We start from the raw sequence: 9776 nt of genomic DNA on the forward strand, positions 1-9776 counted from the left end.
AAAGAAAGTGTTTCATACCACTTACTAACCCAAAGTGAGTTCCAATTGATCCCAGATCAATATCATCCTAGGATAGGGAGTACAATAGTTACACGATGCATCCATCGGTACTGCTATGGTTCCTATCCTCATTTCCCTACTCGTTGGCCAGATGAGAGGTACTTCCCATGAGTCCCATATTGCATGGGTAGGATGTCTTAGTAGGAGAAGGATGAACCACTCATCCTGCTACATGTCACCACGGGGCATCACAGGGGAAGGTTGAACCACTCACCTTGTACCCAGAAAACTACTAGGGGAAGACTAAACCACTCACCTTATGGTTTCTCATCGCTCCAAGGAGTACCCCAAGCCCCTCGGAGCTCTGAGAGCTCAATGTACGTATCATACGGTACCCTCATAAGAGGGTCTCTCCACGACTCCTAACCGTTCTCGGAAAGTCAAGAATTTGACCTTTCCTAGGGGCTTCATCAGAATGTTGGCAACCTACTCATGAGTCCCAATATGATGGAGCCTTATTGCTCCTTGTTGTACCATATCCCGGATAAAGTGGTACCTAATATCGATGTGCTTGGAGCTATCATGAAATACATGATTCTCTAATAAACGAATCCCACTTTGGTTGTCGCAGAGGATCACAGTGGTATCCAACAAATGTCCAAACAACTCACTAAAGAGCATCCGCAACCGGACATCTTCACACGAGGCCATACTCGCAACAATGTATTCGGGCTCAGCAGTGCTCAAAGCCACTAGCTTTTGCTTCCTGCTCATTTAGGATATCGAAGCAAAACCCATTCACTCCCATGACAACAAATCCAACATTGGAAAACATACACCTTTCACATGAGAAATTTCTTTAAAAGGGAATACATAAAAGAAATATTCACAAATGATAATGCTCCTCACTTGTAGACTATAGATATAAAATATCAATAATAAGCCTTATTCAATTTTTTTTTAAAGGAATACATACAAGGTATATTCACAAATGATAATGCTCCTCACAAATATCAATAGTAAGTTGTATTCTCTATGAACTCAAAATGGGAAACAAAATCTCACATATTGAGGAGCTTCATGACAATTTTACCATATTTCAGCATCTTTATAAAAAAGAATAAGACAAATAATTTTCAAAACAAAATCCAAAATTATATGCAATGTAACACACATTCACAAAGAATATGTTGTTTGCTAGTAATTCTAACCAACATACAAAGTTGAAAAACACAAGAGACTAGTTGATTGAGAGATATTCCATTTGAGACCCCAAATGATATAATGTCATATCCTAGCTAAGTTTTTTCCTCAAATGTGTGAGGAGTCTCTTGCCATAATAAGATCACTATTAGAGTCATTTGAAGAAATGATATAGTGCCTCAAGTTTGCATTTTTTTGGCAATAAGTTCTACATTTTTTATGAGCCTTTTTTTATTAATGTTTATAGAGAGAGTCCCAAAAAAAATCACATTAGATAATAAATACGTATGTGGCTAGTTTCAAAATACCATAAGCATTTGAAGGGTTTGTTTTTGTTTTTTTCTATTTCTAGATAGCTTCACTAACATTTGATAGGATATCCCCTAGAAGGCATAAACCAAATTCATATCAATTAGTATGCTTGCAAGGGTGCAAGTATGGATGAAAATGTAGTGTACTTAAGGGGAATAATAGTAGAATAATAACAATGGAGCCCATTCAATGTAGGGCAAAATAGGTCCAACATATTATTAAATAAGGCCCATTATGGTATCTAGTGTTGAATAAATGTGTTGTGACCTCATTAAAAAAGGTCCACTAGGTAGTTAGGAGTTTGTCATGATTAGAGTTTTCTAAAATTCTCTTGATAACTATAAATAGGGATGGATAACTCCTTATGGGTTGTGAGAAGATTATTGGAGCATTAGCCCATTAGAAGGTCCCCCCCTCGAGAGGCAAGTGAACATAAGTGGACTCCTTCCATAAAAGGAATCAAATTGTAATGTATTTCCCTAGCTTAATGGTTTGATATTAATAAAAGAGAATTTCCATAATATTCTTGGATCTTATTGTGTACAATTTTATTTTTAGAGATATATTTTGGTATTTAAGATGCAATATGAAAGCCCTTTCTACAATAAAAGCGGGTTAATTTTTTTCTAATTTGTGGATTATTACTTTTTTTCCAAGGGGAAAATTGATGGCCACAAAATTAAAAAAAAAAAAAATATAGCTTTCTGGGATGATTTTCATGTAAACAAGTCATAGGGCTAAATTCTCTACAAAAATTAGTTGAGTTAATTGTTGTCTCGATCAAAGATCAAGAGGTCAAGATATCACTAATTTAAAATCAACAATTTCAGGGTTTTTTCATGATAATTGCATAACTGTAAGGCTCATTACTTTTGATAGGGACCTAAACTTTCCATCAAACTATCACCACTGGAAAAAGGATTTTGACCCATTTGATTTGATATATGATATTTTATACTTCCGGTGAGTATTGAGTAAGCTATATACATTGTAAGTTTTTCCCTCTAATCGTCATTGATGTGGATGCACTAAGGTCATACACAAATTTTTCTTAGGTGATCAAGGAGCTACAAGAAAGCATAGGTAAAAGTCAAGAGACCCATATTATTTCATCCATATACCATGACATCAAGGAAAAATACAACCAGGAAAGATATGTCTCGTATGATCTCAAAGATGCTTGTATTGATTGGTATATGAACACCGATCTCACAAAGAACTCTCAAAATCAACCTAATCCACCTTTCTCCATACAAATCTAAGGATTTTTAAATATTTATACAAAATACCATGGAATTTGAATGGAAGAACCTACTCTAAGGATGACCAAGGGTCTTAACTGCACAAGGATAAGTCCAAATGTGAACCCCCTTAAAGGGGTCCTTTGTGTAGACCACCTAATCCTCTAGCATCACAATCCACTCTCACGATCACATTTTTCAAAGTCTCAGAGCCACTACTTAAACTTAATATCAAAATGCTTCCCTTCAAGGGGTGTCTGGTATGTGTTGTCGGATTCTTGATCGCTCTTGTAAAGATGTGACCATCCAGAAATCTCGTGCCCACAGGAGTCGAGCACAGTGACCAGCACCATGGTTGGTGGTCGGTTGAGGCAGTTTGCCACATTATTGGTGCTGCCCTTCTTGTACTTATTGTTCAAATGGAATTGTTGCAGGTATGTGACCATTTCTGATGGTGATCGTTCTGCAACTTCCCTTGTGTCTGTATGAATTGCAGGGGTCAGTGGCCTGTATGGATGACCATTTCCTTCCCCAGAATGTAGTGCTTGCATTGACGGCAAGCCTGCACAATATAATACATTTATTTGTTGTAAGAGGGATACTTTCAGACTACATCTGAAAGTGTCTCACTATGGTAAGCCACTGGATGCCCCTGCTGAGTAAGAACTACATCAATAGCATAGTCAGAGGCATCTATGTCAATCTCAAATGGTTGCTACAAGTTTGGCAATGTGATCATTGATGCAAAGCAAAGGCAAACACCTTTTGTTGGGTTTCAAAAAGAAAACTTTTCTTTCATTCTGCCCTTAGTGACTTGACTTAAAGGTCAAGTGATATGAGAGAACCCCAACACGAACCTGTGGTAGAAATTGGCAAGACCCAGAAAGTTGCGGAGCTCTATTAGAGTAGTTGGGGTTGGCCAATCCTGAATGACTTGTATCTTGGCTGGGTCCACATGCACACCATGCTCATCAATGATGTACCCCACATATTGAACCTCGGTCATGCCAAAAGTGAATTTCTCCAAATTGGCACACAACTTGTGTTGTCGCGGGGTTTGAAGGACTTGTTGAATATAGTGGAGGTGCTATTCCCAACTCTCGTTGAAGAACAATATGTCATCTAAATACACCACCATGAATGCATTGGTGAAGGGTCGCAAGATGTCGTCCATCAATATCATGAAGGTTTTTGGGGCATTCGTCAACCTGAAAGGCATGATCAAACATTTGAAAATGCCCTCCTTGGATTTGAAGGAATTTTTGTACACATGGGAGTGTTCGATAGGCACGTGGCAATTGGCGGAATTTAAGTCAATATTGCTGAAATATATGGCCCCCTTGAGCTAGTCCAGAAGGTCATCAATCTGTGGGATTGGGTACCTATTCTGGACAGTGATCTTGTTCAACGCCCAATAGTCAATACAAAGTCTCCAGGTCCCGTCCTTCTTCTGTACCAATACAATTAGACTCCCATAGGGTGTTGAGCTTGGCCTAATTTTCTCTTTCTGCAACAACTTTGAATCTGCCTCTTGATCTCATCGTTCTCCATAACAGAGCGTTGATAGATCGACCCATTGGGTAGTGACATACCCGATGTCAGATCGATGGAGTGATTGACTTGAAAGTGCAGAGGTACCCTTGTAGGTGAGGAGAAAATGTCCTTTTACTCCTCCACCACCTTGTCCATCTGTTGTTGTTGTGCGAAGGAGCCATATCTGGAAGTCGTGGCCACAACCTTCTTCTTTCCCTAAGGGTGAATCATAAGGAAAACAAATTTCCTGGTCTTGGAAATAATCTTACTACATTTCTTTGCAGTGATAAAAGAGATGGTGGTAGGCGGGGCTACCTCTGGTATCATGTACAACTTATTTCCCAAAGTAAAAATTAGTCTAGACTCATATACGTCATACCACTTCCACAAGTATGGTTGTCCTAATAATACACCACAAACTTTAAAAGGAGCAACATCACATAGTACCTCATCCGTGAATGGCTTGATGCTATAGGAAAGGCGACACTAGTGGCCGACGCGAAGATCTTGTCCTTGGTGAAGCCACCTGATGGTGTACAGTTGTGGATGTGTTGTCGCCGGGAGGACCAATTGCTTCATGAACTCTATTGAAATGAGGTTCTTTTGGCTCCTGCTAGCCACAATGAACTGTAGCAGAGAACCCTTCACCCACATCTGTGAGTGGAAGAGGCATTCCCCCTCCTCTGGATCTTCAAGCTCATTATTTTGGATCTTAGTGGTGGCCACGGTGGCACTGGGCTCTGCACCGATTATCTGCTTCCCTTTTTCATTACCCTTGTTGGGTTTTGTCTCAGAGTCGGAACATGTGTCTGATTTGGGAGCCTTTAGCTCAGCCACCAGTTAGTGATTGGTCTGACACTCACTTGCATTGCGAGTGGAGCTCTTATGGAATTCATACCATTTTCCCGTGTCCTTCTTTATCTTCATGGTGTTGTTCTTTGCTTGCAGCTTCGACGGGTTGACCTAGGTTGATTCACCTTGGATTTGGTATTTTCTCTGTGGTTTGGGGGCACCTTTTCCTTACTTCATATTCATAGATCCAAAGTCTCGCTTCTTCTGTTTAAAGTTTTGCTTGATCTTGACAATGTATCAGTATGTCTTGCCGAGCGAGGAGATATCCAGAAACTCCATCTCATCCTGGATGTACTTGTGTAGACAGTTGTGGTACTTGAGTACCAAATTCCACTCAAAATCCTTGATACCCAACTTCGTGTTGTAGCGTGGTCCAATTTATGTATTTATCTTCATAGCTCCCGACAAGGTAATATTGTTCCTTGATGGCATCTCAGAAAGATTCCCAAGTGGGTGTGACTGAAAACAATTAGGATTTCCTCTCATCCTTTTGTTCACAATAGGTTTCCCACGAGTCCTTGACATGTGGAACACTTTTAAAAGTGCAAAAGCATTCTTTTCCGTGTTGGAAAAGTCATGAACAAAAAAAATATCCTTCTAACATATTCATCCACTTATCTACGACGTCTCCATCTATCTGGACCTCAAATATTGAAATATCAAAGTTAACTTGTACCTTAAAAGGAGTGGCACCTCCAGAGTGGCTATTGGATGAAGATGTGTTGCTTGTGTGTAGTCGTCGAAGGATCTAGGCAAAGTTATCCATCACTACGTTCCTCTATCGCTTGAGAGATTCCTCGAGCAATATTTTGCAAGGATCTCTTGCCCCCTCGTCTTTCTTTTCTTCTGCCATGGGAGATGGTGAGGGTGTGCAAGGCTGGTCTTGAAAAGGTTCATCTAGATGGAGCCCTAACTCCTTATACCTTGACCTCATTAGGGACTTGCAAAGAAAAACAAAGAAAGCGCTGACCGCTCTCATACCACTAATTTGAACTTAAACAAGAATGAAACAAATTACAGATATAATCATAAATACCAAGATGCAGCACAAATAACACTTCATTTCATTAATATCATAATACTGAAATATGCTTACAAACATAATGGAAATAAACTAGCTTGGGTAATGCTAGATTATCTCTTACAAGAGATGTAGCAACTACATGCCTCTAAACCGTGTTACAATGAGGCTCCAGGGCCTATTTATTATTGAATAGCGAGGGAAAACCCTAACCCTAAGAGATGGAACACTAAGAGTTTGTTGGTCTCGTTAGGGTTAGTTGGGCAGCCAACTTCCGAGGGTCATAACTTGGTCATATTATCTCCGTTTGGCACGTACGCTACCTTGTTGGAAAGGTTTCTCTCAGTGCTACATGATTTTCTACATTTCCTTGCCTATGGTGGTGGGCCTGCTGCGGACCTAAAAAAACACAGTTTAGGGGGTCAAAATTGCTCCGAAAGTTCAAGACCCAAAAAATCACTAAAAATAGTAAATGTTGAAATAAACAAGGAAACATATGAAACCGAGTGGAGGTCTAGGTGAAATAGGAGGGTGGCTACCAATATCCACATGGATCATGATTGCAATATGTATTTTTGTAAGTTTATGCAAGTTGGAGGAGAGACTAAGTTCAAGAGAGAGATCCATCTAAGAGAGATATAAGTCTCAATCAATGTTTTAATTTAACAACTTAGCATAAATCTAAAGGAAAAAAAATACTTAATTTTTTATTAATTTTTTTTTATTGTTATTGGTTTATAAATTTATAGTTTTAAAGATTTTATTTGTAATTATAATTTAGATATTTGTATGAGATTACTTATGTTTCATTTTGATTATTTTGAAGAATAAATGATTGATTTCATAGGTGACCATTAATAATATTTGACAAATCATATTATTGTAATTAAATTAACAATAGACATTGAACAACTCAACAATTAACTAAATATATATTAATATTTATATCATATTTAATTAATTATTAGTGAGATATTTTTAATTAATGACATATTTTAACTAATAGATGAAATGACCCTTTTCAGGGTATTTTTCTCGTTAATTTTAAGGAAAATCCTATCAAGATTTTTAAAAATTTGAGTTTAAGTTATTTAATCTATAGAGTTCGAATGTCTGTGGAGTTTTTCAAGGTGCTAAATCTATATATGGATTCAAAATGTGTTTTAAACAATAAAAAATTACAATCTTACTTGAAATGGTATGGTCGAATTCCGTTCCAATATTAATATTCAATGTGGAATACCTTCACATTTAATGATGTATATATGGAATGCTTTCACATTTATGATGTAGATCTCAATATATTGCTTGTCTTTTAATAATAAAGTTATAAATAATTAACATGAATCATTAAATAAAAACGTGTTAGTTATGATATAAATATTCCTCTTTTATTTTTATAATAATGGAGAGTGAGCTATTAACTTGGTGGGAGATAATATGAGATAAGTAAATTAATGAGTACAAAATAGTTTTTTTTAGTTTATAGGCTGAGAGGGCTCTAGCTCAATATGGAAGAGATGTTATAATGTAGTTGTGTAAATATGTTGATTCAGGTCAATAATAATAATAATAATAATAATAATAATAATAATAATAATAATAATAATTAATTAAACTAAACTATCCTAGATCCATTAACTCTAGATCTATCAAGTATGGAGATCTAAGATAGTAGATAAAGAGTTAAGATGTATCTAAGTTGGTTTAAAAAATTCAAATAAATAAATAATTACTTAATTAGAAAAAATAAACTTGTAAAGAAGATTAAACTTGCTGACTTAATTTAAAAAAAATGTTGTTGAATTGCTAGATATATATTGTTTGCTTTGTGATAGTGAATCAAATAGAAAAGTACATCTCTCCATATCTTTTTATATGAAGGGGTATGTCTCTCTATAATATTTTATTTGGAAAGAAAGGTTAAGTAACATGAGATTTGAACTAAAATGTTATTTTTACTTTCTATAGAAATTAAAAATTTATGAATAGTTGCACGTCTTTCTAGATAAGAAGGCATGAAAAGGTATGTAAAAGTTTTAAATAATTATTATACATTTTTAATTGACAAAATGTTGTAATAATTTTGAAAACATGGTATAACAATTCTCATGCATTTTGACATGAGAACATGGTATCATAATTATTAAGAATTTTGAGATGAGAATATGATATGAAGGTGGAAATTTTAATAAAAGTTACAATTTCATTTAATTAAAGGGAACTTTAGTTTTGGAATTTTATTCATGAGAATTTTGTTTATTTAAAAAATATCCAAGGTAAAAGAAGAAAAACAAGAAGAGAAAATAAAACTTCACTTTACTTGAAAAAAAAAAAATCTATTTATTAACCTAATTTTATATAAAAAGATTACATTGTTGGATGCATCTTACTTGCTTTGTGAATGTGAGTTAAAGGGAGGGGTATATCTACCCATAATATTTTATTTGGAAAAAAGGTTAAGTAGCAAGTTTTGAACTAAAATGTTTATCTTTTTTTTTTTTAATTAAAAATTTATGAATGATTACACATTTTTCTAGATAAAAACACACTAAAAAATTTAAATAATTGTTTTAATTTTTCATATAATAATATTATATAATAATTCTTTTGCATTTCAAGATGAGAGTATAATAATTCTCTTCCATTTCGAAATGAGAACATGGTATTATAATTCTCATACAAATGAGAACATGATATAAACTTATAATTATGTTGGTACAATCTTTTTAACAAAATTTTGTGAATGCATGTTTTGATAGTGGGAGGAGTAAGTTTCTCCATAATATTGCATGAATTTTGATCTAAAATATTATTTTTTACTTTTTTATTTTATTATATTAAAATTTTTAAAATAGTTGCACATTATTCAAGATGAAAATAATAAAATAAAATAATAATAAAGCTTTAAAAAATTATTATTTTGTATGGCCAATTAAATAGAGGATACATCTTTTTAAAATATTATATTTAAAAAAGGGTCATGTGATAAAATAAATAAACTTAGTTTGAAATGGAGTTGTTTTTAGTGCTGCTTTTTGGACTAAAGCAGTGGAAAATTTTGAGGTGAAATCTTGATTTGTGTTATTTAAACTCATTTTTTTATTGTATATATGGATTAATCACGGTGAAAAACCCGTAGGGCACTTCGATTGTGGAGGATTACCTATGGAACTTGTGATTTCAATAAATTATTGCCGGATTTTAGAGTTATTACAACGGAAATACCCAAAAGCTTCCAAAAAGTCCCTAAACACAACTTGGTTTGAAATATTACTTTTCATTTTTATTTTTCTATAATAATTTAAAAATTATAACTAATTACACATCTTTCAAGATAAAAACATAACAATAATAAAAAAAATATATCATACATAAATAAAAACATATAATAAAGATATAATTATGTTGACTTCTTCCAATAAAATTATAGATACATCATTCATAATATTTTATTTCAAAATCCACCCATTTGGGTGGATTCCATAATATTTTATTTCAAAATCCACCCATCTCGGTGGTTCCAGAACCCAACCATCTAAATGCAATTTTTTACCAAAATATTTTATTGAATATATTATTTTTGTTTTTATTATTTATAGCAATTGAAATTT

The sequence above is a fragment of the Pinus tabuliformis genome, chromosome 8, assembly GCF_031772625.1.
Source record: "Pinus tabuliformis cultivar Carrire ecotype Pingquan chromosome 8, CPIR1, whole genome shotgun sequence".
In the NCBI taxonomy this organism is placed as follows: Eukaryota; Viridiplantae; Streptophyta; class Pinopsida; order Pinales; family Pinaceae; genus Pinus; species Pinus tabuliformis.